We start from the raw sequence: 26159 nt of genomic DNA on the forward strand, positions 1-26159 counted from the left end.
AACTTCATATAAATCGCTGTAACTTTTGATAGAAGACTCAGACAAACATGTTCATGGCTTTATCTTATAGAACTCAATATCCCCATGCTGGGCAAGCAGGTTTTGCAGCCGATTGAGCTAAGATTTTAAAATTATTCACATAATGAAAACCTATACTTTGTCTGAGGCGAGTTTCCCATTCAAATGCATGTAACAGTGAGAAACACACTGTCTTGGCGAAAGAAAGCGTTTTTGAACAACTTCCTATAAATCGCTGTAACTTTTGATAGAGGACTCAGACAAACATTTTCATGGCTTTATCTTATAGAACTCAATATCCCCGTGCTGGGCAAACAGGTTTTGCAGCCGATTGAGCTAAGATTTTAAAATTATTCACATAATGAAAACCTATACTTTGTTTCAGGCGAGTTTCCCATTCAAATGCATGTAACAGTGAGAAACACACTGTCTTGGCGAAAGAAACCATTTTTGTACAACTTCATATAAATCGCTGTAACTTTTGATAGAAGACTCAGACAAACATGTTCATGGCTTTATCTTATAGAACTCAATATCCCCGTGCTGGGCAAGCAGGTTTTGCAGCCGATTGAGCTAAGATTTTAAAATTATTCACATAATGAAAACCTATACTTTGTCTCGGGCGAGTTTCCCATTCAAATGCATGTAACAGTGAGAAACACACTGTCTTGGCGAAAGAAAGCATTTTCGTACAACTTCATATAAATCGCTGTAACTTTTGATAGAAGACTCAGACAAACATGTTCATGGCTTTATCTTATAGAACTCAATATCCCCGTGCTGGGCAAACAGGTTTTGCAGCCGATTGAGCTAAGATTTTAAAATTATTCACATAATGAAAACCTATACTTTGTTTCAGGCGAGTTTCCCATTCAAATGCATGTAACAGTGAGAAACGCATTGTCTTGGCGAAAGAAAGCGTTTTTGAACAACTTCATATAAATCGCTGTAACTTTTGATAGAAGACTCAGACACACATGTTTATGGATTTATCTTATAAAACTCAATATCTCCGTGCTGGGCAAACAGGTTTTGAAGCCGTTTGAGCTAAGATTTTAAAATTATTCACATAATGAAAACCTATACTTTGTCTCGGGCGAGTTTCCCATTCAAATGCATGTAACAGTGAGAAACGCATTGTCTTGGCGAAATAAAGCGTTTTTGAACAACTTCATATAAATCGCTGTAACTTTTGATAGAGGACTCAGACAAACATGTTTATGGCTTTATCTTATAGAACTCAATATCTCCGTGCTGGGCAAACAGGTTTTGCAGCCGTTTGAGCTAGGATTTTAAAATTATTCACATAATGAAAACCTATACTTTGTCTCGGGCGAGTTTCCCATTCAAATGCATGTAACAGTGAGAAACGCATTGTCTTGGCGAAAGAAAGCGTTTTTGAACAACTTCATATAAATCGCTGTAACTTTTGATAGAGGACTCAGACAAACATGTTCATGGCTTTATCTTATAGAACTCAATATCCCCGTGCTGGGCAAGCAGGTTTTGCAGCCGATTGAGCTAAGATTTTAAAATTATTCACATAATGAAAACCTATACTTTGTCTCGGGCGAGTTTCCCATTCAAATGCATGTAACAGTGAGAAACACACTGTCTTGGCGAAAGAAAGCATTTTCGTACAACTTCATATAAATCGCTGTAACTTTTGATAGAAGACTCAGACAAACATGTTCATGGCTTTATCTTATAGAACTCAATATCCCCGTGCTGGGCAAACAGGTTTTGCAGCCGTTTGAGCTAAGATTTTAAAATTATTCACATAATGAAAACCTATACGTTGTCTGAGGCGAGTTTCCCATTCAAATGCATGTAACAGTGAGAAACGCATTGTCTTGGCGAAATAAAGCGTTTTTGAACAACTTCATATAAATCGCTGTAACTTTTGATAGAGGACTCAGACAAACATGTTTATGGCTTTATCTTATAGAACTCAATATCCCCGTGCTGGGCAAACAGGTTTTGCAGCCGATTGAGCTAGGATTTTAAAATTATTCACATAATGAAAACCTATACTTTGTCTCGGGCGAGTTTCCCATTCAAATGCATGTAACAGTGAGAAACGCATTGTCTTGGCGAAAGAAAGCGTTTTTGAACAACTTCATATAAATCGCTGTAACTTTTGATAGAGGACTCAGACAAACATGTTCATGGCTTTATCTTATAGAACTCAATATCCCCGTGCTGGGCAAGCAGGTTTTGCAGCCGATTGAGCTAAGATTTTAAAATTATTCACATAATGAAAACCTATACTTTGTCTCGGGCGAGTTTCCCATTCAAATGCATGTAACAGTGAGAAACACACTGTCTTGGCGAAAGAAAGCATTTTCGTACAACTTCATATAAATCGCTGTAACTTTTGATAGAAGACTCAGACAAACATGTTCATGGCTTTATCTTATAGAACTCAATATCCCCGTGCTGGGCAAACAGGTTTTGCAGCCGTTTGAGCTAAGATTTTAAAATTATTCACATAATGAAAACCTATACGTTGTCTGAGGCGAGTTTCCCATTCAAATGCATGTAACAGTGAGAAACGCATTGTCTTGGCGAAATAAAGCGTTTTTGAACAACTTCATATAAATCGCTGTAACTTTTGATAGAGGACTCAGACAAACATGTTTATGGCTTTATCTTATAGAACTCAATATCCCCGTGCTGGGCAAACAGGTTTTGCAGCCGATTGAGCTAGGATTTTAAAATTATTCACATAATGAAAACCTATACTTTGTCTCGGGCGAGTTTCCCATTCAAATGCATGTAACAGTGAGAAACGCATTGTCTTGGCGAAAGAAAGCGTTTTTGAACAACTTCATATAAATCGCTGTAACTTTTGATAGAAGACTCAGACACACATGTTTATGGCTTTATCTTATAAAACTCAATATCTCCGTGCTGGGCAAACAGGTTTTGCAGCCATTTGAGCTAAGATTTTAAAATTATTCACATAATGAAAACCTATACTTTGTCTCGGGCGAGTTTCCCATTCAAATGCATGTAACAGTGAGAAACGCATTGTCTTGGCGAAAGAAAGAGGTTTTGCAGCCGATTGAGCTAAGATTTTAAAATTATTCACATAATGAAAACCTATACTTTGTCTCGGGCGAGTTTCCCATTCAAATGCATGTAACAGTGAGAAACACACTGTCTTGGCGAAAGAAAGCGTTTTTGAACAACTTCATATAAATCGCTGTAACTTTTGATAGAAGACTCAGACAAACATGTTCATGGCTTTATCTTATAGAACTCAATATCCCCGTGCTGGGCAAACAGGTTTTGCAGCCGTTTGAGCTAAGATTTTAAAATTATTCACATAATGAAAACCTATACGTTGTCTGAGGCGAGTTTCCCATTCAAATGCATGTAACAGTGAGAAACGCATTGTCTTGGCGAAAGAAAGCGTTTTTGAATAACTTCATATAAATCGCTGTAACTTTTGATAGAAGACTCAGACACACATGTTTATGGCTTTATCTTATAAAACTCAATATCTCCGTGCTGGGCAAACAGGTTTTGAAGCCGTTTGAGCTAGGATTTTAAAATTATTCACATAATGAAAACCTATACTTTGTCTCGGGCGAGTTTCCCATTCAAATGCATGTAACAGTGAGAAACACACTGTCTTGGCGAAAGAAAGCATTTTCGTACAACTTCATATAAATCGCTGTAACTTTTGATAGAAGACTCAGACAAACATGTTCATGGCTTTATCTTATAGAACTCAATATCCCCGTGCTGGGCAAACAGGTTTTGCAGCCGTTTGAGCTAAGATTTTAAAATTATTCACATAATGAAAACCTATACGTTGTCTGAGGCGAGTTTCCCATTCAAATGCATGTAACAGTGAGAAACGCATTGTCTTGGCGAAATAAAGCGTTTTTGAACAACTTCATATAAATCGCTGTAACTTTTGATAGAGGACTCAGACAAACATGTTTATGGCTTTATCTTATAGAACTCAATATCTCCGTGCTGGGCAAACAGGTTTTGCAGCCGATTGAGCTAGGATTTTAAAATTATTCACATAATGAAAACCTATACTTTGTCTCGGGCGAGTTTCCCATTCAAATGCATGTAACAGTGAGAAACGCATTGTCTTGGCGAAAGAAAGCGTTTTTGAACAACTTCATATAAATCGCTGTAACTTTTGATAGAAGACTCAGACACACATGTTTATGGCTTTATCTTATAAAACTCAATATCTCCGTGCTGGGCAAACAGGTTTTGCAGCCATTTGAGCTAAGATTTTAAAATTATTCACATAATGAAAACCTATACTTTGTCTCGGGCGAGTTTCCCATTCAAATGCATGTAACAGTGAGAAACGCATTGTCTTGGCGAAAGAAAGAGGTTTTGCAGCCGATTGAGCTAAGATTTTAAAATTATTCACATAATGAAAACCTATACTTTGTCTCGGGCGAGTTTCCCATTCAAATGCATGTAACAGTGAGAAACACACTGTCTTGGCGAAAGAAAGCGTTTTTGAACAACTTCATATAAATCGCTGTAACTTTTGATAGAAGACTCAGACAAACATGTTTATGGCTTTATCTTATAAAACTCAATATCTCCGTGCTGGGCAAACAGGTTTTGCAGCCGATTGAGCTAAGATTTTAAAATTATTCACATAATGAAAACCTATACTTTGTCTCGGGCGAATTTCCCATTCAAATGCATGTAACAGTGAGAAACACACTGTCTTGGCGAAAAAAAGCATTTTTGTACAACTTCATATAAATCGCTGTAACTTTTGATAGAAGACTCAGACAAACATGTTCATGGCTTTATCTTATAGAACTCAATATCCCCGTGCTGGGCAAGCAGGTTTTGCAGCCGATTGAGCTAAGATTTTAAAATTATTCACATAATGAAAACCTATACTTTTTTTCAGGCGAGTTTCCCATTCAAATGCATGTAACAGTGAGAAACGCATTGTCTTGGCGAAAGAAAGCGTTTTTGAACAACTTCATATAAATCGCTGTAACTTTTGATAGAAGACTCAGACACACATGTTTATGGCTTTATCTTATAAAACTCAATATCTCCGTGCTGGGCAAACAGGTTTTGAAGCCGTTTGAGCTAGGATTTTAAAATTATTCACATAATGAAAACCTATACTTTGTCTGAGGCGAGTTTCCCATTCAAATGCATGTAACAGTGAGAAACGCATTGTCTTGGCGAAAGAAAGCGTTTTTGAACAACTTCATATAAATCGCTGTAACTTTTGATAGAAGACTCAGACACACATGTTTATGGCTTTATCTTATAAAACTCAATATCTCCGTGCTGGGCAAACAGGTTTTGAAGCCGTTTGAGCTAGGATTTTAAAATTATTCACATAATGAAAACCTATACTTTGTCTCGGGCGAGTTTCCCATTCAAATGCATGTAACAGTGAGAAACGCATTGTCTTGGCGAAAGAAAGCGTTTTTGAACAACTTCATATAAATCGCTGTAACTTTTGATAGAAGACTCAGACACACATGTTTATGGCTTTATCTTATAAAACTCAATATCTCCGTGCTGGGCAAACAGGTTTTGAAGCCGTTTGAGCTAGGATTTTAAAATTATTCACATAATGAAAACCTATACTTTGTCTCGGGCGAGTTTCCCATTCAAATGCATGTAACAGTGAGAAACACACTGTCTTGGCGAAAGAAAGCATTTTCGTACAACTTCATATAAATCGCTGTAACTTTTGATAGAAGACTCAGACAAACATGTTCATGGCTTTATCTTATAGAACTCAATATCCCCGTGCTGGGCAAACAGGTTTTGCAGCCGTTTGAGCTAAGATTTTAAAATTATTCACATAATGAAAACCTATACGTTGTCTGAGGCGACTTTCCCATTCAAATGCATGTAACAGTGAGAAACGCATTGTCTTGGCGAAATAAAGCGTTTTTGAACAACTTCATATAAATCGCTGTAACTTTTGATAGAGGACTCAGACAAACATGTTTATGGCTTTATCTTATAGAACTCAATAACCCCGTGCTGGGCAAACAGGTTTTGCAGCCGTTTGAGCTAAGATTTTAAAATTATTCACATAATGAAAACCTATACTTTTTTTCAGGCGAGTTTCCCATTCAAATGCATGTAACAGTGAGAAACGCATTGTCTTGGCGAAAGAAAGCGTTTTTGAACAACTTCATATAAATCGCTGTAACTTTTGATAGAAGACTCAGACACACATGTTTATGGCTTTATCTTATAAAACTCAATATCTCCGTGCTGGGCAAACAGGTTTTGCAGCTGTTTGAGCTAAGATTTTAAAATTATTCACATAATGAAAACCTATACTTTGTTTCAGGCGAGTTTCCCATTCAAATGCATGTAACAGTGAGAAACGCATTGTCTTGGCGAAAGAAAGCGTTTTTGAACAACTTCATATAAATCGCTGTAACTTTTGATAGAAGACTCAGACACACATGTTTATGGCTTTATCTTATAAAACTCAATATCTCCGTGCTGGGCAAACAGGTTTTGAAGCCGTTTGAGCTAGGATTTTAAAATTATTCACATAATGAAAACCTATACTTTGTCTCGGGCGAGTTTCCCATTCAAATGCATGTAACAGTGAGAAACACACTGTCTTGGCGAAAGAAAGCATTTTCGTACAACTTCATATAAATCGCTGTAACTTTTGATAGAAGACTCAGACAAACATGTTCATGGCTTTATCTTATAGAACTCAATATCCCCATGCTGGGCAAGCAGGTTTTGCAGCCGATTGAGCTAAGATTTTAAAATTATTCACATAATGAAAACCTATACTTTGTCTGAGGCGAGTTTCCCATTCAAATGCATGTAACAGTGAGAAACACACTGTCTTGGCGAAAGAAAGCGTTTTTGAACAACTTCCTATAAATCGCCGTAACTTTTGATAGAGGACTCAGACAAACATTTTCATGGCTTTATCTTATAGAACTCAATATCCCCGTGCTGGGCAAACAGGTTTTGCAGCCGATTGAGCTAAGATTTTAAAATTATTCACATAATGAAAACCTATACTTTGTTTCAGGCGAGTTTCCCATTCAAATGCATGTAACAGTGAGAAACACACTGTCTTGGCGAAAGAAACCATTTTTGTACAACTTCATATAAATCGCTGTAACTTTTGATAGAAGACTCAGACAAACATGTTCATGGCTTTATCTTATAGAACTCAATATCCCCGTGCTGGGCAAGCAGGTTTTGCAGCCGATTGAGCTAAGATTTTAAAATTATTCACATAATGAAAACCTATACTTTGTCTCGGGCGAGTTTCCCATTCAAATGCATGTAACAGTGAGAAACACACTGTCTTGGCGAAAGAAAGCATTTTCGTACAACTTCATATAAATCGCTGTAACTTTTGATAGAAGACTCAGACAAACATGTTCATGGCTTTATCTTATAGAACTCAATATCCCCGTGCTGGGCAAACAGGTTTTGCAGCCGATTGAGCTAAGATTTTAAAATTATTCACATAATGAAAACCTATACTTTGTCTCGGGCGAGTTTCCCATTCAAATGCATGTAACAGTGAGAAACACACTGTCTTGGCGAAAGAAAGCATTTTCGTACAACTTCATATAAATCGCTGTAACTTTTGATAGAAGACTCAGACAAACATGTTCATGGCTTTATCTTATAGAACTCAATATCCCCGTGCTGGGCAAGCAGGTTTTGCAGCCGATTGAGCTAAGATTTTAAAATTATTCACATAATGAAAACCTATACTTTGTTTCAGGCGAGTTTCCCATTCAAATGCATGTAACAGTGAGAAACGCATTGTCTTGGCGAAAGAAAGCGTTTTTGAACAACTTCATATAAATCGCTGTAACTTTTGATAGAGGACTCAGAAACACTTGTTTATGGCTTTATCTTATAAAACTCAATATCTCCGTGCTGGGCAAACAAGTTTTGCAGCCGTTTGAGCTAAGATTTTAAAATTATTCACATAATGAAAACCTATACTTTGTCTCGGGCGAGTTTCCCATTCAAATGCATGTTAACTGTGAGAAACGCATTGTCTTGGCGAAAGAAAGAGGTTTTGCAGCCGTTTGAGCTAAGATTTTAAAATTATTCACATAATGAAAACCTATACTTTGTCTCGGGCGAGTTTCCCATTCGAATGCATGTAACAGTGAGAAACACACTGTCTTGGTGAAATAAAGCGTTTTTGAACAACTTCATATAAATCGCTGTAACTTTTGATAGAAGACTCAGACAAACATGTTCATGGCTTTATCTTATAGAACTCAATATCCCCGTGCTGGGCAAGCAGGTTTTGCAGCCGATTGAGCTAAGATTTTAAAATTATTCACATAATGAAAACCTATACTTTGTTTCAGGCGAGTTTCCCATTCAAATGCATGTAACAGTGAGAAACGCATTGTCTTGGCGAAAGAAAGCGTTTTTGAACAATTTCATATAAATCGCTGTAACTTTTGATAGAAGACTCAGACACACATGTTTATGGCTTTATCTTATAAAACTCAATATCTCCGTGCTGGGCAAACAGGTTTTGAAGCCGTTTGAGCTAAGATTTTAAAATTATTCACATAATGAAAACCTATACGTTGTCTGAGGCGAATTTCCCATTCAAATGCATGTAACAGTGAGAAACACACTGTCTTGGCGAAAGAAAGCATTTTCGTACAACTTCATATAAATCGCTGTAACTTTTGATAGAGGACTCAGACAAACATGTTCATGGCTTTATCTTATAGAACTCAATAACCCCGTGCTGGGCAAACAGGTTTTGCAGCCGTTTGAGCTAAGATTTTAAAATTATTCACATAATGAAAACCTATACTTTGTCTCGGGCGAGTTTCCCATTCAAATGCATGTAACAGTGAGAAACGCATTGTCTTGGCGAAAGAAAGAGGTTTTGAACAACTTCATATAAATCGCTGTAACTTTTGATAGAGGACTCAGACAAACATGTTCATGGCTTTATCTTATAGAACTCAATATCCCCGTGCTGGGCAAACAGGTTTTGCAACCGTTTGAGCTAAGATTTTAAAATTATTCACATAATGAAAACCTATACTTTGTCTCGGGCGAGTTTCCCATTCAAATGCATGTAACAGTGAGAAACACACTGTCTTGGCGAAAGAAAGCGTTTTTGAACAACTTCATATAAATCGCTGTAACTTTTGATAGAGGACTCAGACAAACATGTTCATGGCTTTATCTTATAGAACTCAATATCCCCGTGCTGGGCAAACAGGTTTTGCAGCCGATTGAGCTAAGATTTTAAAATTATTCACATAATGAAAACCTATACTTTGTCTCGGGTGAGTTTCCCATTCAAATGCATGTAACAGTGAGAAACGCATTGTCTTGGCGAAAGAAAGCGTTTTTGAACAACTTCATATAAATCGCTGTAACTTTTGATAGAGGACTCAGAAACACTTGTTTATGGCTTTATCTTATAAAACTCAATATCTCCGTGCTGGGCAAACAAGTTTTGCAGCCGTTTGAGCTAAGATTTTAAAATTATTCACATAATGAAAACCTATACTTTGTCTCGGGCGAGTTTCCCATTCAAATGCATGTTAACTGTGAGAAACGCATTGTCTTGGCGAAAGAAAGAGGTTTTGCAGCCGTTTGAGCTAAGATTTTAAAATTATTCACATAATGAAAACCTATACTTTGTCTCGGGCGAGTTTCCCATTCGAATGCATGTAACAGTGAGAAACACACTGTCTTGGTGAAATAAAGCGTTTTTGAACAACTTCATATAAATCGCTGTAACTTTTGATAGAAGACTCAGACAAACATGTTCATGGCTTTATCTTATAGAACTCAATATCCCCATGCTGGGCAAGCAGGTTTTGCAGCCGATTGAGCTAAGATTTTAAAATTATTCACATAATGAAAACCTATACTTTGTCTGAGGCGAGTTTCCCATTCAAATGCATGTAACAGTGAGAAACACACTGTCTTGGCGAAAGAAAGCGTTTTTGAACAACTTCCTATAAATCGCCGTAACTTTTGATAGAGGACTCAGACAAACATTTTCATGGCTTTATCTTATAGAACTCAATATCCCCGTGCTGGGCAAACAGGTTTTGCAGCCGATTGAGCTAAGATTTTAAAATTATTCACATAATGAAAACCTATACTTTGTCTCGGGCGAGTTTCCCATTCAAATGCATGTAACAGTGAGAAACACACTGTCTTGGCGAAAGAAAGCATTTTCGTACAACTTCATATAAATCGCTGTAACTTTTGATAGAAGACTCAGACAAACATGTTTATGGCTTTATCTTATAGAACTCAATATCCCCGTGCTGGGCAAGCAGGTTTTGCAGCCGATTGAGCTAAGATTTTAAAATTATTCACATAATGAAAACCTATACTTTGTTTCAGGCGAGTTTCCCATTCAAATGCATGTAACAGTGAGAAACGCATTGTCTTGGCGAAAGAAAGCGTTTTTGAACAACTTCATATAAATCGCTGTAACTTTTGATAGAGGACTCAGAAACACTTGTTTATGGCTTTATCTTATAAAACTCAATATCTCCGTGCTGGGCAAACAAGTTTTGCAGCCGTTTGAGCTAAGATTTTAAAATTATTCACATAATGAAAACCTATACTTTGTCTCGGGCGAGTTTCCCATTCAAATGCATGTTAACTGTGAGAAACGCATTGTCTTGGCGAAAGAAAGAGGTTTTGCAGCCGTTTGAGCTAAGATTTTAAAATTATTCACATAATGAAAACCTATACTTTGTCTCGGGCGAGTTTCCCATTCGAATGCATGTAACAGTGAGAAACACACTGTCTTGGTGAAATAAAGCGTTTTTGAACAACTTCATATAAATCGCTGTAACTTTTGATAGAAGACTCAGACAAACATGTTCATGGCTTTATCTTATAGAACTCAATATCCCCATGCTGGGCAAGCAGGTTTTGCAGCCGATTGAGCTAAGATTTTAAAATTATTCACATAATGAAAACCTATACTTTGTCTGAGGCGAGTTTCCCATTCAAATGCATGTAACAGTGAGAAACACACTGTCTTGGCGAAAGAAAGCGTTTTTGAACAACTTCCTATAAATCGCCGTAACTTTTGATAGAGGACTCAGACAAACATTTTCATGGCTTTATCTTATAGAACTCAATATCCCCGTGCTGGGCAAACAGGTTTTGCAGCCGATTGAGCTAAGATTTTAAAATTATTCACATAATGAAAACCTATACTTTGTTTCAGGCGAGTTTCCCATTCAAATGCATGTAACAGTGAGAAACACACTGTCTTGGCGAAAGAAACCATTTTTGTACAACTTCATATAAATCGCTGTAACTTTTGATAGAAGACTCAGACAAACATGTTCATGGCTTTATCTTATAGAACTCAATATCCCCGTGCTGGGCAAACAGGTTTTGCAGCCGATTGAGCTAAGATTTTAAAATTATTCACATAATGAAAACCTATACTTTGTCTCGGGCGAGTTTCCCATTCAAATGCATGTAACAGTGAGAAACACACTGTCTTGGCGAAAGAAAGCATTTTCGTACAACTTCATATAAATCGCTGTAACTTTTGATAGAAGACTCAGACAAACATGTTCATGGCTTTATCTTATAGAACTCAATATCCCCGTGCTGGGCAAACAGGTTTTGCAGCCGATTGAGCTAAGATTTTAAAATTATTCACATAATGAAAACCTATACTTTGTCTCGGGCGAGTTTCCCATTCAAATGCATGTAACAGTGAGAAACACACTGTCTTGGCGAAAGAAAGCATTTTCGTACAACTTCATATAAATCGCTGTAACTTTTGATAGAAGACTCAGACAAACATGTTCATGGCTTTATCTTATAGAACTCAATATCCCCGTGCTGGGCAAGCAGGTTTTGCAGCCGATTGAGCTAAGATTTTAAAATTATTCACATAATGAAAACCTATACTTTGTTTCAGGCGAGTTTCCCATTCAAATGCATGTAACAGTGAGAAACGCATTGTCTTGGCGAAAGAAAGCGTTTTTGAACAACTTCATATAAATCGCTGTAACTTTTGATAGAGGACTCAGAAACACTTGTTTATGGCTTTATCTTATAAAACTCAATATCTCCGTGCTGGGCAAACAAGTTTTGCAGCCGTTTGAGCTAAGATTTTAAAATTATTCACATAATGAAAACCTATACTTTGTCTCGGGCGAGTTTCCCATTCAAATGCATGTTAACTGTGAGAAACGCATTGTCTTGGCGAAAGAAAGAGGTTTTGCAGCCGTTTGAGCTAAGATTTTAAAATTATTCACATAATGAAAACCTATACTTTGTCTCGGGCGAGTTTCCCATTCGAATGCATGTAACAGTGAGAAACACACTGTCTTGGTGAAATAAAGCGTTTTTGAACAACTTCATATAAATCGCTGTAACTTTTGATAGAAGACTCAGACAAACATGTTCATGGCTTTATCTTATAGAACTCAATATCCCCATGCTGGGCAAGCAGGTTTTGCAGCCGATTGAGCTAAGATTTTAAAATTATTCACATAATGAAAACCTATACTTTGTCTGAGGCGAGTTTCCCATTCAAATGCATGTAACAGTGAGAAACACACTGTCTTGGCGAAAGAAAGCGTTTTTGAACAACTTCCTATAAATCGCCGTAACTTTTGATAGAGGACTCAGACAAACATTTTCATGGCTTTATCTTATAGAACTCAATATCCCCGTGCTGGGCAAACAGGTTTTGCAGCCGATTGAGCTAAGATTTTAAAATTATTCACATAATGAAAACCTATACTTTGTCTCGGGCGAGTTTCCCATTCAAATGCATGTAACAGTGAGAAACACACTGTCTTGGCGAAAGAAAGCATTTTCGTACAACTTCATATAAATCGCTGTAACTTTTGATAGAAGACTCAGACAAACATGTTCATGGCTTTATCTTATAGAACTCAATATCCCCGTGCTGGGCAAACAGGTTTTGCAGCCGATTGAGCTAAGATTTTAAAATTATTCACATAATGAAAACCTATACTTTGTCTCGGGCGAGTTTCCCATTCAAATGCATGTAACAGTGAGAAACACACTGTCTTGGCGAAAGAAAGCATTTTCGTACAACTTCATATAAATCGCTGTAACTTTTGATAGAAGACTCAGACAAACATGTTCATGGCTTTATCTTATAGAACTCAATATCCCCGTGCTGGGCAAGCAGGTTTTGCAGCCGATTGAGCTAAGATTTTAAAATTATTCACATAATGAAAACCTATACTTTGTTTCAGGCGAGTTTCCCATTCAAATGCATGTAACAGTGAGAAACGCATTGTCTTGGCGAAAGAAAGCGTTTTTGAACAACTTCATATAAATCGCTGTAACTTTTGATAGAAGACTCAGACACACATGTTTATGGCTTTATCTTATAAAACTCAATATCTCCGTGCTGGGCAAACAGGTTTTGAAGCCGTTTGAGCTAAGATTTTAAAATTATTCACATAATGAAAACCTATACTTTGTCTCGGGCGAGTTTCCCATTCAAATGCATGTAACAGTGAGAAACACACTGTCTTGGCGAAAGAAAGCATTTTCGTACAACTTCATATAAATCGCTGTAACTTTTGATAGAAGACTCAGACACACATGTTTATGGCTTTATCTTATAAAACTCAATATCTCCGTGCTGGGCAAACAGGTTTTGAAGCCGTTTGAGCTAAGATTTTAAAATTATTCACATAATGAAAACCTATACGTTGTCTGAGGCGAGTTTCCCATTCAAATGCATGTAACAGTGAGAAACGCATTGTCTTGGCGAAATAAAGCGTTTTTGAACAACTTCATATAAATCGCTGTAACTTTTGATAGAGGACTCAGACAAACATGTTTATGGCTTTATCTTATAGAACTCAATATCTCCGTGCTGGGCAAACAGGTTTTGCAGCCGTTTGAGCTAGGATTTTAAAATTATTCACATAATGAAAACCTATACTTTGTCTCGGGCGAGTTTCCCATTCAAATGCATGTAACAGTGAGAAACGCATTGTCTTGGCAAAAGAAAGCGTTTTTGAACAACTTCATATAAATCGCTGTAACTTTTGATAGAGGACTCAGACAAACATGTTCATGGCTTTATCTTATAGAACTCAATATCCCCGTGCTGGGCAAGCAGGTTTTGCAGCCGATTGAGCTAAGATTTTAAAATTATTCACATAATGAAAACCTATACTTTGTCTCGGGCGAGTTTCCCATTCAAATGCATGTAACAGTGAGAAACACACTGTCTTGGCGAAAGAAAGCATTTTCGTACAACTTCATATAAATCGCTGTAACTTTTGATAGAAGACTCAGACAAACATGTTCATGGCTTTATCTTATAGAACTCAATATCCCCGTGCTGGGCAAACAGGTTTTGCAGCCGTTTGAGCTAAGATTTTAAAATTATTCACATAATGAAAACCTATACGTTGTCTGAGGCGAGTTTCCCATTCAAATGCATGTAACAGTGAGAAACGCATTGTCTTGGCGAAATAAAGCGTTTTTGAACAACTTCATATAAATCGCTGTAACTTTTGATAGAGGACTCAGACAAACATGTTTATGGCTTTATCTTATAGAACTCAATATCTCCGTGCTGGGCAAACAGGTTTTGCAGCCGATTGAGCTAGGATTTTAAAATTATTCACATAATGAAAACCTATACTTTGTCTCGGGCGAGTTTCCCATTCAAATGCATGTAACAGTGAGAAACGCATTGTCTTGGCGAAAGAAAGCGTTTTTGAACAACTTCATATAAATCGCTGTAACTTTTGATAGAAGACTCAGACACACATGTTTATGGCTTTATCTTATAAAACTCAATATCTCCGTGCTGGGCAAACAGGTTTTGCAGCCATTTGAGCTAAGATTTTAAAATTATTCACATAATGAAAACCTATACTTTGTCTCGGGCGAGTTTCCCATTCAAATGCATGTAACAGTGAGAAACGCATTGTCTTGGCGAAAGAAAGAGGTTTTGCAGCCGATTGAGCTAAGATTTTAAAATTATTCACATAATGAAAACCTATACTTTGTCTCGGGCGAGTTTCCCATTCAAATGCATGTAACAGTGAGAAACACACTGTCTTGGCGAAAGAAAGCGTTTTTGAACAACTTCATATAAATCGCTGTAACTTTTGATAGAAGACTCAGACAAACATGTTCATGGCTTTATCTTATAGAACTCAATATCCCCGTGCTGGGCAAACAGGTTTTGCAGCCGTTTGAGCTAAGATTTTAAAATTATTCACATAATGAAAACCTATACGTTGTCTGAGGCGAGTTTCCCATTCAAATGCATGTAACAGTGAGAAACGCATTGTCTTGGCGAAAGAAAGCGTTTTTGAACAACTTCATATAAATCGCTGTAACTTTTGATAGAAGACTCAGACACACATGTTTATGGCTTTATCTTATAAAACTCAATATCTCCGTGCTGGGCAAACAGGTTTTGCAGCCGTTTGAGCTAAGATTTTAAAATTATTCACATAATGAAAACCTATACTTTGTTTCAGGCGAGTTTCCCATTCAAATGCATGTAACAGTGAGAAACGCATTGTCTTGGCGAAAGAAAGCGTTTTTGAACAACTTCATATAAATCGCTGTAACTTTTGATAGAAGACTCAGACACACATGTTTATGGCTTTATCTTATAAAACTCAATATCTCCGTGCTGGGCAAACAGGTTTTGAAGCCGTTTGAGCTAGGATTTTAAAATTATTCACATAATGAAAACCTATACTTTGTCTCGGGCGAGTTTCCCATTCAAATGCATGTAACAGTGAGAAACACACTGTCTTGGCGAAAGAAAGCATTTTCGTACAACTTCATATAAATCGCTGTAACTTTTGATAGAAGACTCAGACAAACATGTTCATGGCTTTATCTTATAGAACTCAATATCCCCGTGCTGGGCAAACAGGTTTTGCAGCCGTTTGAGCTAAGATTTTAAAATTATTCACATAATGAAAACCTATACGTTGTCTGAGGCGAGTTTCCCATTCAAATGCATGTAACAGTGAGAAACGCATTGTCTTGGCGAAATAAAGCGTTTTTGAACAACTTCATATAAATCGCTGTAACTTTTGATAGAGGACTCAGACAAACATGTTTATGGCTTTATCTTATAGAACTCAATATCTCCGTGCTGGGCAAACAGGTTTTGCAGCCGATTGAGCTAGGATTTTAAAATTATTCACATAATGAAAACCTATACTTTGTCTCGGGCGAGTTTCCCATTCAAATGCATGTAACAGTGAGAAACGCATTGTCTTGGCGAAAGAAAGCGTTTTTGAACAACTTCATATAAATCGCTGTAACTTTTGATAGAAGACTCAGACACACATGTTTATGGCTTTATCTTATAAAACTCAATATCTCCGTGCTGGGCAAACAGGTTTTGCAGCCATTTGAGCTAAGATTTTAAAATTATTCACATAATGAAAACCTATACTTTGTCTCGGGCGAGTTTCCCATTCAAATGCATGTAACAGTGAGAAACGCATTGTCTTGGCGAAAGAAAGAGGTTTTGCAGCCGATTGAGCTAAGATTTTAAAATTATTCACATAATGAAAACCTATACTTTGTCTCGGGCGAGTTTCCCATTCAAATGCATGTAACAGTGAGAAACACACTGTCTTGGCGAAAGAAAGCGTTTTTGAACAACTTCATATAAATCGCTGTAACTTTTGATAGAAGACTCAGACAAACATGTTTATGGCTTTATCTTATAAAACTCAATATCTCCGTGCTGGGCAAACAGGTTTTGCAGCCGATTGAGCTAAGATTTTAAAATTATTCACATAATGAAAACCTATACTTTGTCTCGGGCGAATTTCCCATTCAAATGCATGTAACAGTGAGAAACACACTGTCTTGGCGAAAAAAAGCATTTTTGTACAACTTCATATAAATCGCTGTAACTTTTGATAGAAGACTCAGACAAACATGTTCATGGCTTTATCTTATAGAACTCAATATCCCCGTGCTGGGCAAGCAGGTTTTGCAGCCGATTGAGCTAAGATTTTAAAATTATTCACATAATGAAAACCTATACTTTTTTTCAGGCGAGTTTCCCATTCAAATGCATGTAACAGTGAGAAACGCATTGTCTTGGCGAAAGAAAGCGTTTTTGAACAACTTCATATAAATCGCTGTAACTTTTGATAGAAGACTCAGACACACATGTTTATGGCTTTATCTTATAAAACTCAATATCTCCGTGCTGGGCAAACAGGTTTTGAAGCCGTTTGAGCTAGGATTTTAAAATTATTCACATAATGAAAACCTATACTTTGTCTGAGGCGAGTTTCCCATTCAAATGCATGTAACAGTGAGAAACGCATTGTCTTGGCGAAAGAAAGCATTTTTGAACAACTTCATATAAATCGCTGTAACTTTTGATAGAAGACTCAGACACACATGTTTATGGCTTTATCTTATAAAACTCAATATCTCCGTGCTGGGCAAACAGGTTTTGAAGCCGTTTGAGCTAGGATTTTAAAATTATTCACATAATGAAAACCTATACTTTGTCTCGGGCGAGTTTCCCATTCAAATGCATGTAACAGTGAGAAACGCATTGTCTTGGCGAAAGAAAGCGTTTTTTAACAACTTCATATAAATCGCTGTAACTTTTGATAGAAGACTCAGACACACATGTTTATGGCTTTATCTTATAAAACTCAATATCTCCGTGCTGGGCAAACAGGTTTTGCAGCCGAATGAGCTAAGATTTTAAAATTATTCACATAATGAAAACCTATACTTTGTCTCGGGCGAGTTTCCCATTCAAATGCATGTAACAGTGAGAAACGCATTGTCTTGGCGAAAGAAAGCGTTTTTGAACAACTTCATATAAATCGCTGTAACTTTTGATAGAAGACTCAGACACACATGTTTATGGCTTTATCTTATAAAACTCAATATCTCCGTGCTGGGCAAACAGGTTTTGAAGCCGTTTGAGCTAGGATTTTAAAATTATTCACATAATGAAAACCTATACTTTGTCTCGGGCGAGTTTCCCATTCAAATGCATGTAACAGTGAGAAACACACTGTCTTGGCGAAAGAAAGCATTTTCGTACAACTTCATATAAATCGCTGTAACTTTTGATAGAAGACTCAGACAAACATGTTCATGGCTTTATCTTATAGAACTCAATATCCCCGTGCTGGGCAAACAGGTTTTGCAGCCGTTTGAGCTAAGATTTTAAAATTATTCACATAATGAAAACCTATACGTTGTCTGAGGCGACTTTCCCATTCAAATGCATGTAACAGTGAGAAACGCATTGTCTTGGCGAAATAAAGCGTTTTTGAACAACTTCATATAAATCGCTGTAACTTTTGATAGAGGACTCAGACAAACATGTTTATGGCTTTATCTTATAGAACTCAATAACCCCGTGCTGGGCAAACAGGTTTTGCAGCCGTTTGAGCTAAGATTTTAAAATTATTCACATAATGAAAACCTATACTTTTTTTCAGGCGAGTTTCCCATTCAAATGCATGTAACAGTGAGAAACGCATTGTCTTGGCGAAAGAAAGCGTTTTTGAACAACTTCATATAAATCGCTGTAACTTTTGATAGAAGACTCAGACACACATGTTTATGGCTTTATCTTATAAAACTCAATATCTCCGTGCTGGGCAAACAGGTTTTGCAGCCGTTTGAGCTAAGATTTTAAAATTATTCACATAATGAAAACCTATACTTTGTTTCAGGCGAGTTTCCCATTCAAATGCATGTAACAGTGAGAAACGCATTGTCTTGGCGAAAGAAAGCGTTTTTGAACAACTTCATATAAATCGCTGTAACTTTTGATAGAAGACTCAGACACACATGTTTATGGCTTTATCTTATAAAACTCAATATCTCCGTGCTGGGCAAACAGGTTTTGAAGCCGTTTGAGCTAGGATTTTAAAATTATTCACATAATGAAAACCTATACTTTGTCTCGGGCGAGTTTCCCATTCAAATGCATGTAACAGTGAGAAACACACTGTCTTGGCGAAAGAAAGCATTTTCGTACAACTTCATATAAATCGCTGTAACTTTTGATAGAAGACTCAGACAAACATGTTCATGGCTTTATCTTATAGAACTCAATATCCCCGTGCTGGGCAAACAGGTTTTGCAGCCGATTGAGCTAAGATTTTAAAATTATTCACATAATGAAAACCTATACTTTGTCTCGGGCGAGTTTCCCATTCAAATGCATGTAACAGTGAGAAACACACTGTCTTGGCGAAAGAAAGCATTTTCGTACAACTTCATATAAATCGCTGTAACTTTTGATAGAAGACTCAGACAAACATGTTCATGGCTTTATCTTATAGAACTCAATATCCCCGTGCTGGGCAAGCAGGTTTTGCAGCCGATTGAGCTAAGATTTTAAAATTATTCACATAATGAAAACCTATACTTTGTTTCAGGCGAGTTTCCCATTCAAATGCATGTAACAGTGAGAAACGCATTGTCTTGGCGAAAGAAAGCGTTTTTGAACAACTTCATATAAATCGCTGTAACTTTTGATAGAAGACTCAGACACACATGTTTATGGCTTTATCTTATAAAACTCAATATCTCCGTGCTGGGCAAACAGGTTTTGAAGCCGTTTGAGCTAAGATTTTAAAATTATTCACATAATGAAAACCTATACTTTGTCTCGGGCGAGTTTCCCATTCAAATGCATGTAACAGTGAGAAACACACTGTCTTGGCGAAAGAAAGCATTTTCGTACAACTTCATATAAATCGCTGTAACTTTTGATAGAAGACTCAGACACACATGTTTATGGCTTTATCTTATAAAACTCAATATCTCCGTGCTGGGCAAACAGGTTTTGAAGCCGTTTGAGCTAAGATTTTAAAATTATTCACATAATGAAAACCTATACGTTGTCTGAGGCGAGTTTCCCATTCAAATGCATGTAACAGTGAGAAACGCATTGTCTTGGCGAAATAAAGCGTTTTTGAACAACTTCATATAAATCGCTGTAACTTTTGATAGAGGACTCAGACAAACATGTTTATGGCTTTATCTTATAGAACTCAATATCTCCGTGCTGGGCAAACAGGTTTTGCAGCCGTTTGAGCTAGGATTTTAAAATTATTCACATAATGAAAACCTATACTTTGTCTCGGGCGAGTTTCCCATTCAAATGCATGTAACAGTGAGAAACGCATTGTCTTGGCGAAAGAAAGCGTTTTTGAACAACTTCATATAAATCGCTGTAACTTTTGATAGAAGACTCAGACACACATGTTTATGGCTTTATCTTATAAAACTCAATATCTCCGTGCTGGGCAAACAGGTTTTGAAGCCGTTTGAGCTAAGATTTTAAAATTATTCACATAATGAAAACCTATACTTTGTCTCGGGCGAGTTTCCCATTCAAATGCATGTAACAGTGAGAAACACACTGTCTTGGCGAAAGAAAGCATTTTCGTACAACTTCATATAAATCGCTGTAACTTTTGATAGAAGACTCAGACACACATGTTTATGGCTTTATCTTATAAAACTCAATATCTCCGTGCTGGGCAAACAGGTTTTGAAGCCGTTTGAGCTAAGATTTTAAAATTATTCACATAATGAAAACCTATACGTTGTCTGAGGCGAGTTTCCCATTCAAATGCATGTAACAGTGAGAAACGCATTGTCTTGGCGAAATAAAGCGTTTTTGAACAACTTCATATAAATCGCTGTAACTTTTGATAGAGGACTCAGACAAACATGTTTATGGCTTTATCTTATAGAACTCAATATCTCCGTGCTGGGCAAACAGGTTTTGCAGCCGTTTGAGCTAGGATTTTAAAATTATTCACATAATGAAAACCTATACTTTGTCTCGGGCGAGTTTCCCATTCAAATGCATGTAACAGTGAGAAACGCATTGTCTTGGCGAAAGAAAGCGTTTTTGAACAACTTCATATAAATCGCTGTAACTTTTGATAGAGGACTCAGACAAACATGTTCATGGCTTTATCTTATAGAACTCAATATCCCCGTGCTGGGCAAGCCGATTGAGCTAAGATTTTAAAATTATTCACATAATGAAAACCTATACTTTGTCTCGGGCGAGTTTCCCATTCAAATGCATGTAACAGTGAGAAACACACTGTCTTGGCGAAAGAAAGCATTTTCGTACAACTTCATATAAATCGCTGTAACTTTTGATAGAAGACTCAGACAAACATGTTCATGGCTTTATCTTATAGAACTCAATATCCCCGTGCTGGGCAAACAGGTTTTGCAGCCGTTTGAGCTAAGATTTTAAAATTATTCACATAATGAAAACCTATACGTTGTCTGAGGCGAGTTTCCCATTCAAATGCATGTAACAGTGAGAAACGCATTGTCTTGGCGAAATAAAGCGTTTTTGAACAACTTCATATAAATCGCTGTAACTTTTGATAGAGGACTCAGACAAACATGTTTATGGCTTTATCTTATAGAACTCAATATCTCCGTGCTGGGCAAACAGGTTTTGCAGCCGATTGAGCTAGGATTTTAAAATTATTCACATAATGAAAACCTATACTTTGTCTCGGGCGAGTTTCCCATTCAAATGCATGTAACAGTGAGAAACGCATTGTCTTGGCGAAAGAAAGCGTTTTTGAACAACTTCATATAAATCGCTGTAACTTTTGATAGAAGACTCAGACACACATGTTTATGGCTTTATCTTATAAAACTCAATATCTCCGTGCTGGGCAAACAGGTTTTGCAGCCATTTGAGCTAAGATTTTAAAATTATTCACATAATGAAAACCTATACTTTGTCTCGGGCGAGTTTCCCATTCAAATGCATGTAACAGTGAGAAACGCATTGTCTTGGCGAAAGAAAGAGGTTTTGCAGCCGATTGAGCTAAGATTTTAAAATTATTCACATAATGAAAACCTATACTTTGTCTCGGGCGAGTTTCCCATTCAAATGCATGTAACAGTGAGAAACACACTGTCTTGGCGAAAGAAAGCGTTTTTGAACAACTTCATATAAATCGCTGTAACTTTTGATAGAAGACTCAGACAAACATGTTCATGGCTTTATCTTATAGAACTCAATATCCCCGTGCTGGGCAAACAGGTTTTGCAGCCGTTTGAGCTAAGATTTTAAAATTATTCACATAATGAAAACCTATACGTTGTCTGAGGCGAGTTTCCCATTCAAATGCATGTAACAGTGAGAAACGCATTGTCTTGGCGAAAGAAAGCGTTTTTGAACAACTTCATATAAATCGCTGTAACTTTTGATAGAAGACTCAGACACACATGTTTATGGCTTTATCTTATAAAACTCAATATCTCCGTGCTGGGCAAACAGGTTTTGCAGCCGTTTGAGCTAAGATTTTAAAATTATTCACATAATGAAAACCTATACTTTGTTTCAGGCGAGTTTCCCATTCAAATGCATGTAACAGTGAGAAACGCATTGTCTTGGCGAAAGAAAGCGTTTTTGAACAACTTCATATAAATCGCTGTAACTTTTGATAGAAGACTCAGACACACATGTTTATGGCTTTATCTTATAAAACTCAATATCTCCGTGCTGGGCAAACAGGTTTTGAAGCCGTTTGAGCTAGGATTTTAAAATTATTCACATAATGAAAACCTATACTTTGTCTCGGGCGAGTTTCCCATTCAAATGCATGTAACAGTGAGAAACACACTGTCTTGGCGAAAGAAAGCATTTTCGTACAACTTCATATAAATCGCTGTAACTTTTGATAGAAGACTCAGACAAACATGTTCATGGCTTTATCTTATAGAACTCAATATCCCCGTGCTGGGCAAACAGGTTTTGCAGCCGTTTGAGCTAAGATTTTAAAATTATTCACATAATGAAAACCTATACGTTGTCTGAGGCGAGTTTCCCATTCAAATGCATGTAACAGTGAGAAACGCATTGTCTTGGCGAAATAAAGCGTTTTTGAACAACTTCATATAAATAGCTGTAACTTTTGATAGAGGACTCAGACAAACATGTTTATGGCTTTATCTTATAGAACTCAATATCTCCGTGCTGGGCAAACAGGTTTTGCAGCCGATTGAGCTAGGATTTTAAAATTATTCACATAATGAAAACCTATACTTTGTCTCGGGCGAGTTTCCCATTCAAATGCATGTAACAGTGAGAAACGCATTGTCTTGGCGAAAGAAAGCGTTTTTGAACAACTTCATATAAATCGCTGTAACTTTTGATAGAAGACTCAGACACACATGTTTATGGCTTTATCTTATAAAACTCAATATCTCCGTGCTGGGCAAACAGGTTTTGCAGCCATTTGAGCTAAGATTTTAAAATTATTCACATAATGAAAACCTATACTTTGTCTCGGGCGAGTTTCCCATTCAAATGCATGTAACAGTGAGAAACGCATTGTCTTGGCGAAAGAAAGAGGTTTTGCAGCCGATTGAGCTAAGATTTTAAAATTATTCACATAATGAAAACCTATACTTTGTCTCGGGCGAGTTTCCCATTCAAATGCATGTAACAGTGAGAAACACACTGTCTTGGCGAAAGAAAGCGTTTTTGAACAACTTCATATAAATCGCTGTAACTTTTGATAGAAGACTCAGACAAACATGTTTATGGCTTTATCTTATAAAACTCAATATCTCCGTGCTGGGCAAACAGGTTTTGCAGCCGATTGAGCTAAGATTTTAAAATTATTCACATAATGAAAACCTATACTTTGTCTCGGGCGAATTTCCCATTCAAATGCATGTAACAGTGAGAAACACACTGTCTTGGCGAAAAAAAGCATTTTTGTACAACTTCATATAAATCGCTGTAACTTTTGATAGAAGACTCAGACAAACATGTTCATGGCTTTATCTTATAGAACTCAATATCCCCGTGCTGGGCAAGCAGGTTTTGCAGCCGATTGAGCTAAGATTTTAAAATTATTCACATAATGAAAACCTATACTTTTTTTCAGGCGAGTTTCCCATTCAAATGCATGTAACAGTGAGAAACGCATTGTCTTGGCGAAAGAAAGCGTTTTTGAACAACTTCATATAAATCGCTGTAACTTTTGATAGAAGACTCAGACACACATGTTTATGGCTTTATCTTATAAAACTCAATATCTCCGTGCTGGGCAAACAGGTTTTGAAGCCGTTTGAGCTAGGATTTTAAAATTATTCACATAATGAAAACCTATACTTTGTCTGAGGCGAGTTTCCCATTCAAATGCATGTAACAGTGAGAAACGCATTGTCTTGGCGAAAGAAAGCGTTTTTGAACAACTTCATATAAATCGCTGTAACTTTTGATAGAAGACTCAGACACACATGTTTATGGCTTTATCTTATAAAACTCAATATCTCCGTGCTGGGCAAACAGGTTTTGAAGCCGTTTGAGCTAGGATTTTAAAATTATTCACATAATGAAAACCTATACTTTGTCTCGGGCGAGTTTCCCATTCAAATGCATGTAACAGTGAGAAACGCATTGTCTTGGCGAAAGAAAGCGTTTTTTAACAACTTCATATAAATCGCTGTAACTTTTGATAGAAGACTCAGACACACATGTTTATGGCTTTATCTTATAAAACTCAATATCTCCGTGCTGGGCAAACAGGTTTTGCAGCCGTTTGAGCTAAGATTTTAAAATTATTCACATAATGAAAACCTATACTTTGTCTCGGGTGAGTTTCCCATTCAAATGCATGTAACCGTGAGAAACGCATTGTCTTGGCGAAAGAAAGAGGTTTTGCAGCCGTTTGAGCTAAGATTTTAAAATTATTCACATAATGAAAACCTATACTTTTTTTCAGGCGAGTTTCCCATTCAAATGCATGTAACAGTGAGAAACACACTGTCTTGGCGAAAGAAAGCGTTTTTGAACAACTTCATATAAATCGCTGTAACTTTTGATAGAGGACTCAGACAAACATGTTCATGGCTTTATCTTATAGAACTCAATATCCCCGTGCTGGGCAAACAGGTTTTGCAGCCGATTGAGCTAGGATTTTAAAATTATTCACATAATGAAAACCTGGACTTTGTCTCGGGTGAGTTTCCCATTCAAATGCATGTAACAGTGAGAAACGCATTGTCTTGGCGAAAGAAAGCGTTTTTGAACAACTTCATATAAATCGCTGTAACTTTTGATAGAGGACTCAGAAACACATGTTTATGGCTTTATCTTATAAAACTCAATATCTCCGTGCTGGGCAAACAGGTTTTGCAGCCGTTTGAGCTAAGATTTTAAAATTATTCACATAATGAAAACCTATACTTTGTCTCGGGCGAGTTTCCCATTCAAATGCATGTAACAGTGAGAAACGCATTGTCTTGGCGAAAGAAAGAGGTTTTGCAGCCGTTTGAGCTAAGATTTTAAAATTATTCACATAATGAAAACCTATACTTTGTCTCGGGCGAGTTTCCCATTCGAATGCATGTAACAGTGAGAAACACACTGTCTTGGTGAAATAAAGCGTTTTTGAACAACTTCATATAAATCGCTGTAACTTTTGATAGAAGACTCAGACAAACATGTTCATGGCTTTATCTTATAGAACTCAATATCCCCGTGCTGGGCAAGCAGGTTTTGCAGCCGATTGAGCTAAGATTTTAAAATTATTCACATAATGAAAACCTATACTTTGTCTCGGGCGAGTTTCCCATTCAAATGCATGTAACAGTGAGAAACACACTGTCTTGGCGAAAGAAAGCATTTTCGTACAACTTCATATAAATCGCTGTAACTTTTGATAGAAGACTCAGACAAACATGTTCATGGCTTTATCTTATAGAACTCAATATCCCCGTGCTGGGCAAACAGGTTTTGCAGCCGATTGAGCTAAGATTTTAAAATTATTCACATAATGAAAACCTATACTTTGTTTCAGGCGAGTTTCCCATTCAAATGCATGTAACAGTGAGAAACACACTGTCTTGGCGACAGAAAGCATTTTCGTACAACTTCATATAAATCGCTGTAACTTTTGATAGAGGACTCAGAAAAACATGTTCATGGCTTTATCTTATAAAACTCAATATCTCCGTGCTGGGCAAACAGGTTTTGCAGCCGTTTGAGCTAAGATTTTAAAATTATTCACATAATGAAAACCTATACTTTGTCTCGGGCGAGTTTCCCATTCAAATGCATGTAACAGTGAGAAACGCAT

The sequence above is a fragment of the Rhamphochromis longiceps genome, linkage group LG3, assembly GCF_057381845.1.
Source record: "Rhamphochromis longiceps isolate RC_006_pf linkage group LG3, R_longiceps_female_GT1.1, whole genome shotgun sequence".
NCBI classification, from domain to species: Eukaryota; Metazoa; Chordata; class Actinopteri; order Cichliformes; family Cichlidae; genus Rhamphochromis; species Rhamphochromis longiceps.